The 14,174-nt window shown below is 37.9% G+C and overlaps 1 protein-coding gene across 9 annotated transcripts in view; it reads right to left on the reverse strand.

Moving 5' to 3' along the window:
• Nucleotides 1–10,171, reverse strand: part of SLC4A4 (solute carrier family 4 member 4) — a 138,804-nt gene extending 128,633 nt beyond the window's left edge. For 7 of the 9 annotated variants that reach the window (XM_072405365.1, XM_072405366.1, XM_072405364.1 and 4 more), the window contains exon 1: nucleotides 9,865–10,170. The gene's annotated coding sequence lies outside the window, so the exon portion shown is untranslated. Of the gene's footprint in view, nucleotides 1–9,864 lie in introns of all 9 variants that reach the window. The other 2 variants (XM_072405361.1, XM_072405358.1) reach the window with 1 other exon arrangement.
• Nucleotides 10,172–14,174: the final 4,003 nt, after the last annotated feature.

A 14,174-nucleotide genomic window follows, 5' to 3' on the forward strand; every position in this document is an offset into this window, starting at 1 on the left:
CTAGAAAGGAAAGCCAACTAAAGAAGTTAAATGCTAAAGCTGCGTACACACTTCCAATTTTTATCGTTCAAAATGAACGACGAACGAACGACGAACGATCGATTGGGCAAAAATCGTTCGTAAAAAAGTAACCAACGACGCCGAGGAAAGTCGTTGGAAATGAACTTAAGAATTAAATGCTGCTAGGATGCACCATATTAAAGGCAACATTTTTATAAAACAGCTTATTATTGCAACTATTGTAACAAAGTTACCTGAAGTGTAAAACTAGGGTAAAATATTTTTTTTTTTTTTTTTTTTTTTGGAATGAAAAAAAAAATTGTATTAAAGCCACTCATGTGTTTTACCATGTTTATCTCAGGGAGATTTTGCTAGGCCTACTGTCTGTAGGGTTAACAGAAGGTGAGGAGATATTTGTGTAGACAGTTGTTACATGAACAAGTGTTCCCATTTGAACATTTTTCTATTTTGGAGGCAAAACAAAATTGTGGATTTAAATTTGCTATATTTTCAAATGACTTCAGTATAAAACCTGGCAGTGCTTCTAATGCCTTTCCATTTCATCCAAATGTAAAAAATAATAGATTTTTCCATTAGTTATACTTCAATGTAGTGCACTTAAGTGCATCACTTGTAAAATCCAGAGAACGGAGAATAGGCCATGCATATTGTTACAGCTGTCAACCTAGGTCACAAAATCAACACAACTGTGCTACAAGTTTAACATTGAGGCAGCAATGGGTCATACAGTTAGGTACATAAATATTTGGACAAAGAAAATTTTTTTCTAATTTTGGTTCTGTACATTACCACAAATAATTTTAAATGAAACAACTCAGATGCAGTTGAACTGCAGACTTTCACCTTTCATTCAGTGGGTTGAACAAAAATATTGCATAAAAATGTGAGGAACTAAAGCCTTTATTTTACACAATCACTTCATTTCAGGGGCTGAAAAGTAATTGGACAATTGACTCAAAGGCTATTTCATGGGCTGGTGTGGGCAATTCCTTCATTATGTCATTATCAATTAAGCAGATAAAAGGCCTGGAGTTGATTTGAAGGAGGGGGGGTGCTTGTATGTGGAAGACTTTGCTGTGAACAGACAACATGCGGTCAAAGGAGCTCTCCATGCAGGTGAAACAAGCCATCCTTAAGCTGCAAAAACAGAAAAAACCCATCCGAGAAATTGCTACAATATTAGGAATGACAAAATCTACAGTTTGGTAGATCATGAGAAAGAAACAAAGCACTGGTGAACTCAGCAATGCCAAAAGACCTGGACGTCCACGGAAGACAACAGTGGTGGATGATGGCAGAACCATTTCCATGGTGAAGAGAAACCCCTTCACAACAGCCAACCAAGTGAACAACACTCTCCAGGAAGTAGACGTATCGATATCCAAGTCTACCATAAAGAGAAGACTGGATGAAAGTAAATACAGAGGGTGCACTGCAAGGTGCAAGCCACTCATAAGCCTCAAGAATAAAAGGGCTAGATTGTACTTTGCTCAAAAACATCTAAAAAAGCCAGCACAGTTCTGGAAAAACATTCTTTGGACAGATGAAACCAATATCAACCTTTACCAGAATGATGGCAAGAAAAAAGTATGGAGAAGGCGTGGAACAGCTCATGATCCAAAGCATACCACATCATCTGTAAAACATGACGGAGGCAGTGTGATGGCTTGGGCGTGCATGGCTGCCAGTGACACTGGGACACTAGTGTTTATCCATGATGTGACACAGGACAGAAGCAGCCGAATGAATTCTGAGGTGTTCAGAGACATACTGTCTGCTCAAATCCAGCTAAATGCAGTCACATTGGTTGGGAGGCGTTTCATAATACAGATGGACAATGACCCAAAACATACAGCCAAAGCAACCCAGGAGTTTATTAAAGCAAAGAAGTGGAATATTCTTGAATGGCCAAGTCAGTCACCTGATCTGAACCCAATCGAGCATGCATTTCACTTGTTGAAGACTAAACTTTGGACAGAAAGGCCCACAAACAAACAGCAACTGAAAGCCGCTGCAGTAAGGCCTGGCAGAGCATTAAAAAGGAGGAAACCCAGCATCTGGTGATGTCCATGAGTTCAAGACTACAGGCTGTCATTGCCAGCAAAGGGTTTTCAACCAAGTATTAGAAATGAACAATTTATTTTCAGCTTTTAAAATTGTCCAGTTACTTTTGAGCCCCTGAAATGAAGTGATTGTGTAAAAAAGGCTTTAGTTCCTCACATTTTTATGCAATCTTTTTGTTCAACCCACTGAAATGAAACCGAAAGCCTGCAGTTCAACTGCATCTGAGTTGTTTCATTTAAAATTAATTGTGGTAACGTACAGAACCAAAATGAGAAAAAAAGTTGTATCTGTCCAAATATTTATGGACCTAACTCTATGTCCTGCAACAGCAATAAGACTACATATTCCATACACCATGCAGTGCTCCAGTAACAGCCTGACTGGTTACTGATACAAAGGTTTTATTACTGCTTTATTAGGATTATGGGCTCTATTTATAAATGATTCCCCTGTCAATTCACTCCAAATTCTTTCATAAAATCTGCTTATTCTTCTTATTTCCTATTGTGACAGCTGTACACGTTTGAGATTGACCACTAGGTGGCAGAACGAGTCATTGTTTTAATAGGAACTAAAAAGAGAAATATAGAGAGATTTGACCATCTTTCAGCAAATTTCAGAGGAATTGACAGGGGAATAATTTATGAATAGAGCGCTATGTAAATTTTATATAATCTCACAAAAAAGTATCTTGTTGCCTTGCCTGTTTTTGTTTATTTTAAAAATAGCCTTCCTACCTAATTTCTGAAACAAATGCTCTGTTTTAGTTGTAATGTGTACGCAGACATATTATATATATATATATATATATATATATATATATATATATATATATATATATATATATATATATATAAAAATCTATACCAAACACAATATAATAAAAAATACAATATAATAAACAATATACAATAAAATATAAAATATAATCTAATAAAAAACAAACACATAAAAAGCCTAAAAAGCTGCTATTCCATGAATTGCCAGTAGATGGTGATAAAGAACCCTTTAACTAAATTGCTCTAGTACAGACATATATTGTGAATACTGCCTTCTACAAATAAGTACAAATAGTAATCAATACTTTTCCATTTCCAAGTCTTACCCGCAATCCTAACAACTACTACTGGCTTTCCTCTTTATAGCACAACACACAATAACAACAGGTATCAGAATTTAGGGTATTAGCCCAATACTTCCATGTGCTGATTGCAGATTACATAGCACTTTCCAGCTTTACAGTCATTGGATGGCCATAGAGGATTTCAAAATTTCCAGAGATCAATCCGTTTTTTAGCATTGTTTGCTATATTGGGTAATTTCCATATTCCCAGGAGGCTATGGGAAATAAGTCAAGTTTTTAAGTTTTTATAGATGCTTGTTATCCCAAGAAGAGTACAACATATTTGAGTGTTTGGATTATATCTAGCACACACACACATCCATAAAAATAGTGGGGGCTTCAGTACAAGAAAAATGTATATAAAGATTTCTCAGTGTTTGTGGCTTCCAGAATATTATCTTCCTATTTATGGTAAGACTAAACTAACAGCTCAGGAGCTTCATGTGCTGAGTATACAATGTACAATGCTCACTACTGGTTTTAAACCTTTACCTCCAAAGTAAGATTTTTTTTTAATCTAAGAGGCTTTCCTAGAAACATATTGTAATACAAACCTCAATACAGTTCAATTGCCTTACCCTAGACAAAAAACATAGTAAAAATTGCACTTCATTAAGGTAATGGAATACAGGTTAACCATGTAGGTTGGTTCTTGAAAGGTCCGGGTATGTAAAATCCAACATATTCTCAGCTGTGGACTGAAAGTCAATAACCTTTGTTGCTACTAACTATGGACTGATATTTATCTGGTGTTGTGTGCATATCTACAGATTATGGAATTTATTGCATACAACCACCACTGATTATAATAGGAATTTGTTTCAATTCAAACATGGACAAATGCTTTACACCACTCTGTGTGGCACCACAAAAGGGTGTTCCAGTTGAAGCTGGGATTTCAGATGGTGCTACAAATAAAATTGGGTATTTTGATTTTTGAATGTTTGCAGATGTGGACACCTTACAAAATGAAGTATGAAATGTAAAAATGAAAAAAAATGAAATGCAGAGCCACAGAGAAAAACCCAAAGTACCCTTAGTGGATTATTATAACAAAATGCTCTTAATCTTGAAGTCTGTCTTTAATAATGTGATCATTTGAGGGGCCTAATGTTTTAATAGATAAAGAGTGTTAATCCATACACTATATTCTACATACACTCCTCAGTAAGGTGTACAATACCTAGGGGGTCATACTGTTTGCAAAGTCAATAGGGATAATATATAATAAAATCAAATAGCAACACGTCATGCCATAGACTTGGCAGGCTCACCATGTAAATCTGAAGACAGTCTGTAGGAGTCACCAACACCATATTTTCTTTGCAAGTCAAACAGATAATGCCCAAAAATACACCTAGGTCTTATTTTATAAAACAGGGAACCAGACATTCCCTCTATCTACCACCTCCATGTGTATCAATGGCATAAACTGATTCCCACCATGGAATGTTTGAGGGAATGTCAGATTCCATGTTTTATAAATAAAGCTTCTAGTGTGTACTGGCACATTTGTAACAATAGAACTTTTAAACATGAGTGTTTATTTTGGGTTTTTAATACTGCAGAAAATATCCAAGTAGACTTAATCTAAAGAAAAAGTAGCTTGAACTTTTAAACTTAAAGATTTTTTAAAAATCTCAGTTTTCTCAGATTTAGACAGCAGTATGTAATAGTAGTTATCAGTCCACAGAAGGTTAGCTTGGGGGAGAGACAATGTCTACTGTGACCAATAATAAATGAAGGAAGGCACTGCGTTAAGGTTTCTTCCAACAATCCATTGCATGGTCAATTGCCCCATCTAAAATGTATTTCCATACCATTTTCCAAGACAGACTCATGACTTCCTGGAAAATAAACTTGCTGTATAATTGTGACTACCAAGGTCTGCATTCCTTTTCTAGATCACCAGCTATAGTCAGCACAACATTGTACAATACTAAATTATCCATAATAACCCACCATAGAGTGCACAAGTCCCAGAGTAATAGGCAGATAACAAGTTGTTGCTGTTAGATTTACATAGTAGGTTTTGATACCTACTTCCCGGCCATCTGTGAATTTGAACCTCCACAGATAAGTAATCTAATTATTAAACTTGATAGGAACCAAATTATCCTATGTAGTACAATTATAGTGTTTAGGGAGTAAAACTATGTAACAAATTGAAGAATAAAGTAAACCATCAATGAACTTTCGCACAACCCTTTACATACCAGCATGGAGTGTGCAGCAAAAGACTTTATTAGCATCTTTTAACCATGGTCAAGAGGCTAAATAAAGTAAGTCATTCAGAAGGACAGGCTCGAAACACTGAGCTCATGTATTCCTTAGAGACTGGGACATGAAGAACACCATATGGGTTTCAGTGTAACTGATAGGGATTCCTCGGCTCTGTTTCCTTCACATCACATTCATAGGCATGGTCATGAATACATCAAGCTCTAGCTGCTCTGGAATCCTGACTCACACATAGAAACAGAGCCATGAGGCAACTTTCTGAAGGTTGATACACTCTACTGATAAAGAACCACAGAAAGCCAAGTCTTTCAGTATTGCAAAAAAATGTACCTTTGAAACTTTGTAAGGATATATGAAACCATGGTGAACTTCCTTTCAGCAGAATAGAAAAAAAATAAGGCTTTGCAAACAAGTGGTTTTAAAACTATGTTCCCTCTAATGTTCTTCTAATTGTGCTCGGAAGTACATGATCATATGTATTACTGATGGTTTCACTGAACACTGCACTCTAGGAATGGAAATGTTAATCACAGAGCTCCATGCATTAAAGGAAGCAGTGATCCATTAACCTTTACACATTTACTTTGCATTATGGCTACAGATAGAAGCTAAAGTCATTTTGCTGTGGTGGCTTAAGAGTAAAATATCAGCTTATTTATCAAACTTGATGCATAGGCAAGTATTGTAACTGTTTCCCACAACTCACAAGTAAATGCTTAATAATATCTGTCTAAAATGTTGTTTCTTTACAGATTCAAATGATACTGTTTAAAATCTATTTCTTTTGCTGGTGACATCACAAGTGTCACTATGCCAAGTGTCCCCGTAGGAAAGAGTCACCTAATTTCTCCCAGTTATGGGGACAACTGTAGCATTTTGGATTCTCTTATCATTATACTGTATGTCCTGGTAACAATGGTCACCAAGACAAAAATTGTGACATCTCCGATTGAAGACCAAGACAACAATATAAAACAGACCTGACTCTTCTCCAAGCCATGAAATAGTTTTGGCTTTGGATGTACTTTCAAAATATCTAGTAGCATCACATCTTTATTTAAAAACATTGCTTTCAAACACTTTTTACAACTCTAAACAGATGCAGTTACTGTATGCACATACATGAATGACCTACTAATGACTTCCTCACTCATAACCTCATCACACGCACGGTTACAAGACTTCTCTAGAGCTGCCCCAACTCTCTGGAATGGTCTTCCTCTTCCTATTCGGCTTGCTCCTTCTTTCTGCTCATTTAAAAGAGCGCTCAAAACCCATTTTTTCAAACTTGCCTACCCGTCTTCTTCTGTCAATTGTAACTACCATTACTTCCCACCACTACATATCTCCCATCCTATTGTGTGTGAAATTCCCCCACCTACTAGATTGTAAGCTCTTCGGGGCAGGGTCCTCTCCTCCTGTATCACTGTCTGTATTAGTCTGTCATTTGCAATCCCTATTTATTGTACAGCGCTGCATAATATGTTGGCGCTATATAAATCCTGTTTAATAATAATAATAATAACATGAACAATATGAGTTATTCCACATCACTGCCAAGCTTCCATATCAAAAAGAAGACAAATAAAAAATGTGCATGATGACCAAATATACCAAATGTATAAACAATGTGATCATATAAAGTAACTAACAGGCAGAAAACCCATGTTGTCCTAATACCTAAGCCAAATTTTCCCAAGATAGTCTAAAACAATCTGATACTCTATAATCACTGTGTTCACTGGCACCTAACTCAAGAAGATTAGCGGCAGATCAAAGAACTGTGGATTTATTCTAGCTTTATGATGTTCTAGTACTGACCTCTTAGATTAACTTCTATATACCAACATTGGAATGTTTAACTGCTAGCTCGTAGGCCAAGCCAGCAAACAAGATTCCCTGAAGCTCCCACAATATTTCTATAAACTTTAAACTATTGACACTTCAAGCACTATTTCATCTTAAACACGCAACTAGTATATGTGGAACCTTGAAAATATACATGTATCAAGATGTGGTAAAATTTTACAGATGGCAGCGCTGGTCTTCTAATCTCGGCATAGAGGTGTTTTTTGTATCTAATGTTTTTCAGTAAAAAATTAACAGTGGTAATAAATGAGACAGCAGTTACCCATAGGTACCCCCAATCGCATTAAAATTCAAATGTTACTGCTAACATTTTTGATCCAATGGTGGTAAAAATTGTACTGAAGCAAATCCCAGCTCTGATACCTTAGTCTTTTTTTATTGAAGGATGATATCTCAGTTTTAACATAATTTAACCCCCTCAATTGGAACTGGGAACCATTGAAAAGCTCCTGCAAAGCAGGTTTCACTTCAAGCGTTACTACTGTGAGTCATCACTATGTATACTAATAATAGTTAACAATTAATAGAAGGTGAATGGAAGAGGTTTTAAAAACAGAAATGTGTGTCTAATTTGAAATCTGTCATAAAAATTATCACCGGAAAACTGAATGAAGATCTATTTTTGTTCAAAATGACAACTTTTCTCTATAATTACTACACGGCTCAAAATTGTGAATCCAAGCACATAAAAATGATGCAAATCAAAGGAAGTAAATGGGAAGTGGAAGGTGTTTTTTTGTTCTGGATACATGTATACAGTTACTGTTGTATGAAGATTATTTAATTTGTCATCTCCATGAAGCGATAGGACTGTATTTACTCTCTCTGTAAACTCAGTCATTGAGCATTCAGACTAAATACAAAGGTGTGCGGCACAGTTTCAGCTGACATCCGCTGTGTTAATAACATTCAGATTTTATTGTAGCACTTGACATGGGTTCAGTTACAACCAGCAATTTAAGAAGGCATGGTATTTTATTACACAATATCTCTAGTATAAAAGGGGAAACTTAAGTTTTCCTTTGAGCTAAGAAGAGCACAAAAGGATATATAAAAAAAAGAACATAGTTAATCATCCCTGTGTTAAACGTATTATAGCTATAAATCTACAGCTTATGCAGGCTGCTACTCTTTTTAGGTATTGACCTTGGATGTGCAAATTCAGTGTTTTGATGTATGTAGGAGATTTTATTCTAGGCTCCAAAACAAAGACAACCTAAAAGGAATAATAAAGGGTTTACTGTGAATTCTGTTACTGTATTAATTCTACTATTATCTGTAATACCAGCATATGTTTAAAATAAATACAGCTATAAGGTGAACTATCGGGGTACCAGATGTATTGGCAGCACAGATTGCACCATCACCTGGGAAAGCCTATCTACCATTCTCCCGCAATCTTTCCAGGGTTCGAACACTAGTTTTAGTGCTTTATTCCACAGCTCTGACCTCTAGGCAATCGTTTGCTAAATGAACTCATGCATGTGATCCTGTAGAACTTATTTCCCTTTCTATATAGTCACTGTGTGCAAATAATGAAGTCTTTTATTGTCAGAAAGTAAGCGGTCTTATGGAGCACATGTAATAGGCACATGACCCAAGCATTGTGTTATAGGGTACATACTTTTCTCATATACATTCCACTGGTAGGTTTTCTGGGTAATGTTCATGTCACCAGACTTGGCCAGTCCCAACAGCATTTAACACTTTTACTTCTCCAAAGTTGTGACGAACGTTGACATCTGTTTGACTCTCCATGTGCACAGTCCAGCCCTGTCTGTTGTGTATTATGGTCTAACTTACACCACATTGCTGTTTTCATAGCAATGATTGGATATGGCAGGAAATCGCACAATCGTGTCTAAGATTATTGAAAAACAATGGATAATTTTTTTTGGATCATCGCAATAATAATATTGGGTTGCATCACAGATTATGAAGTGTCACTTTCACAAACTTTCCTAAAAGATTTGAAGTAAAAGTAAAGGTAATATATATTAGGTAAAGGAAAATCTTTACAGCTCTAGCTTGCACTATATTAAAATAACTGTTAAAAATTGTACACAATCGCACACAAATGTGTATATTTAACAAAAAAAAAATACTAAAGTCTTGCAGAGGTTCTTTGCAGAATCTCAAATCTGCTGCCAATTTTGTGGGATATGGGATGTATGGAATTCTTAAACACAAGTCCAGAATCGATTCCCATCGAATGTACCTGATCATTAATACAACATCTGTGTACTTTCGATCTATATTTGTCATCACCTCTGATATATCCACAACTTGAAACTCTTATGATCATTTGGCTGCTGAACTATTTTCAGATGTGAATATCTTCCCCTGCATGTTAGTCCATGATGTGAAATCACACCTGTACAGCTTGTCCCTTGTTTAGTGACAGGTGCAGGTGTTGAATCACAAGCTATGATCAGGCAGTCAGTGCTCTGTGAAAAGTTTGCAGCACTTCCCTTGTCCTGTCACTTAGCCATTAGTCACATACATCTACCTGAACACAAACTTGCCAATAAGTGCACACTCCTTACCTGATTCCTGATAGATGTCACCGCAATCTGACAACCTGCAGCTCTCTTCACATTCACTTGTTGCTCGGGGACACAGAGGAGGGAAGAGTGGCAATGAATATGGCTTTTTAGGTCCTTGTGATCATCGGGGGATAAGCCAGGACCGGTGAATGATCAGTGAATGGGGAGTGTAAGTGGAGCTCCCCCTTCCTCCTGCCTGGATCCAGCTACTACTACTACAATCAGTGTTTGTGGTGTTCGGGGATCTCAGTCCCTGGAGGGCATGAAGCACAATCCCAGGAAAGCTGCCCAGCCTGGCTATACACTCCTGTGCTTTGACATTTAATAGTGACAGAAGTTTTCTCCCCCCGCCTCTATTCCCTGCCTCCTTGTACAGCTCACATTGCTGGGAAGGAGTGGTTATCTGGAAGGAGGGCTATGGCCAGGGCTCTGCACACAGCTCCTCTCCCTGCAGATTAAGCCTTTAATGCATTCATTTATTTCGTTTTAAAAGCTGCTAGAGCAGACTGGAAGCCAGGCCTGAGCTCTGCTGGCTGCCTGGGACCAGCTTTTTTCTCTCATTATAACTAGCCTGCTTTTCTGAACAATGGTGGATGAGAAGGATAGCCTGCTGATATCTTCTCCCTTGTATACTAGTGTTTATTAACCATAAATTATTTAGTGTGGCTGCCTGGAGGGATGAACTGGGTGCTGAGAGGGAGCAATCAGCTCCCTGACAGAACTTTCATTGTATCTGGCCCTTCCTGTCAGGTCACCTGGGAACACCTTACATACAGGCCATGTCTGGGATACTTGTAAATAAAGATCACTTTCCAGAAACTAAAGTGTAGCTGAACTTGTTTTATTATATTTGTATACAGTATGGAGTAATGAAAACCATTGTCAGGAGACTTCACTTCCTGTCATGTGAAGGTTAGGGGAACTTTCTCTGAGGTAAAATTCCTTCATTTTTGGAACAGGTGTCCTCACTGGATGGTATTGCCACTATTCCTCTTGTGATCATTAAAAAGCTTGAAAAAAGTATACAGTCAGCATGAAATTAGCATGGGGTTCATATTTTCTACTTCTGCTCAAAATAAAGGATTTTGACTTTTTATACCCTTTTAACCTAGGGGTGTAGTGGGGTGCCCTCACTTTTTTCGGGACCCCCATATATGCTCTCCCTGCCCGGTCGCCATGGATAGCCTTCAGTATTACCAGGCCCCTTGTCTTTTTTTCTGACTACACCCGTTTCAACCTAAAAGACAGCCAGGTAGCTTCCAGGACAATGTGTAGTAAATCTCCATTTTTTCCTACTGATATGCCATTTATTATGTGTCCCATTGGTAGGTGGTCTCTCATTAGAAGGGAATGTATCTTTTAACATCTCTGAAGAAGTTACCTGTCCAGTTTTGTAGACAGATGAGAAGACAGAAATATATTCTGTCTCTAGCGCAAGGGCCTGCATGAGTGAAAATAAATGGCTGGAATAGGTAGCTCCTCATGTTTCAAAGTTTTAGTAAATATAAAGCTAACGGTAGAGAAAAGGTACATTTAGGTTGAAACGTGTCAGAAGCATCTATCTACCTTGCCAGCACTCCTTCACGGCTGGCGCTATGTTTTGTGGTGTGGCTGCTCATGTGGCAGTACTCGACCTAGAACGTGGCTATTAGACCTGAGCTCTGTCACAAGGTAAAGGGTTCTAGGCTCTGTCATACATGGAAGCACTACCTATTTGTTGGGGCAAAGGTAGAAACTGAAGTATAGATACTGAAAAGATACATATTAAACCCGAATAGCATGACACTGGCTCTTTACAATTTCTTTTTTAAACAATTATTTTTAAACAGTGGGGTGTGACCTCACATTTAACCACACATAACCTTTCCAGGGTAAAGCAAAATGTCTTTCGAAATTCATCTAACATTACTAGGTCAAGGTGAGCTGGGACAGAGTCCACATTTAGGGGTATGGAGTTCCATGGGCTCATATTACCATGCAGGGAGGACTTCGCTCCCTCCTCCACTCACCTGCCAACACTACAGGGCATCAGTCTTTTAAAGATTTTATTTTATAATTAAAAAGCTCAGTAACCAAAATATAATTCTATGGGTCACATTGTATCCTTTTCCCACATGACCTCTAGATGTTTTAGGACTAAGGGCTAATTAGCACTGGCAGCGAGGTTGCAGTGAGTTTACCGTTTCCTCATGTCAGGAAATGCTGCCGTTTAGGGAGATGCTCTGTTGCAGCCCCCATATGGAATGAATAGGTGCTTCATCGTACGGTACTGGCATTGCAGTACTATTATCACTCACTGCCCTCAGCTGTCACATGTGCAGACGCTGATTCCTTTTTGAACTAGCGCTGCCAAACCAGTGCTCATTGAAGAGGCAGGTGTGAATCTGCCCTAACACTCTTAAAATGAGAAAAAGTTTTTTCTTTCTTTTTGCCTTTTACCAATAGATTCCAAAGTAAAAAACATATTTTGTACAATTAAATATTGCCTGCATTTTGATGCATTTTTAGTAAAACTACAAGAGAATATATTCTTGTCATTGGTTGTCAGCAGGCTTGCCTTTGCATTTTGGTGATTTATAGTCTGCTAGTGTAGAGAACAGTTGGCTAAAACAAAATTTAGGTTAATAAACCTCTTGCATGTAATGCTTGAGTACATACAAAATTAAGCATTTTTACATGATTTTTACATGATTACTACAAAAATATAGTAGTGATGTAGTAAGGGAGTAAGAACATTTTACACAGCCACCACAAACAAAGCTCTATTAAAGAGGAAGACAATGAGATCCTGAAATCCACACACATGTAGATTTGATCTTTAGTATTGTCATGTTTAACTGTGTGACAAACAATCAGTTAAGCTTTGAAAAATTAATATTTGAAAGCATGTCTTTTTGTAAAGGTATGAGGGGGTGCTGAGAAGTTCCTGACTTTGCCCCCTTCCCGATGAAATAGAAAAATGAGTGTGAAGAGTGAAGAGTGTGGGGGCATATGACAGCTTAATATCTTAAGGTGCGTACACACTTCCAATTTTTATCGTTCCAATCGAACGACGAACGATCGATTGGGCAAAAAATCGTTCGTAAAAAAGTAACCAACGACGCCGACGAACGAGGAAACTCGTTGGAAACGAACGACCGGACCGGCGGATCGAATTGGACGACGATCGTTGAACATCGTTCGTGTGTACGGTCGTTCGTTGATCGTCCATGTTCAGAGCATGCGTAATGAACGAACGTTCGTTCACTTTCCTGTCGTGCACATAGTTCCTCTATCGCTCAAACGATCGTATCTATTGTGTGTACAATATCTACAAACGATCGTGTCGTTATCTCTATGTGCAGGATCGGTGCTATACGATCGTTCGTAGAAATCGTGCAGGATCGTTCGTCGTTCGTTTTCCAACGATAATAATTGGAAGTGTGTACGTAGCTTTAGTATGTAACTGTGCAAATATCAGGTCTTTGCGATTCTTAAAACTGTTTTTTCTTTTAGTTAGAAGCTGTGATGGCAGAGGCACAAGCAAGTTTCATGTTCTTGGAGTTACGGGCCGTCATAAAGTTTTTGTTTCTCCAGGGAAAGTCAGCAAAGGACATTTACACTGAGATGTCACAAACACTGGGGGAGAAGTGTCCTTCCTACAGCACTGTCAAAACCTGGATATCTCATTTCAAGACTGGGCATTTTACCATTGAAGATGAGCCCCCCAGTGGGCACCCCTTAACCTCAACTGACCCGACATCTGCGATGCGGTCCATGAGCTGATTTTTGAGGACTGGCAAATATCTGCAAAAAAGATAGCCCAGATACTTGACATCTCAAGGGAGCATGTTGGGTTTGTTATCACTACTATCCTAGACATGCACATGCTTTAAGCAAAGTGGGTGCTGAAATGTTTGAACAGTGATCAGAAGAAGGAACGAGTTGAAGTAAAGCCGTTTTGGCCCATTTTGAAGCTGCACAGGACTTTTTGGCTAGGTTGGTGACTGAGGATAATACCTGGCTCCACATCTATGATCCTGAAACCAAGGAACAGTCAAAGAAATGGCGCCACAGCAGGTCCCCGCAGTTTTTTTCTGCATTTTGCTTTATGTCCTTTCCATGGGACAACATTTCTAAAAATAAAAGTGGGCATGAGAGCCCTAAAACCATCACCTTGACTTGGACTAATAGTTATTTTCTCACTCCTTTAGATTATATAATATTTTCTCACTCTTTTAGATTATATATATAAAAAAAGTCCTTCAGGGTTTTCATGTTTTTTGCAAACCTTTGACAGGGTGAAAATGTGGAATAGCATGTATGTTTCA

This window comes from Pyxicephalus adspersus, chromosome 3 (genome assembly GCF_032062135.1).
Source record: "Pyxicephalus adspersus chromosome 3, UCB_Pads_2.0, whole genome shotgun sequence".
Taxonomy (NCBI): domain Eukaryota; kingdom Metazoa; phylum Chordata; class Amphibia; order Anura; family Pyxicephalidae; genus Pyxicephalus; species Pyxicephalus adspersus.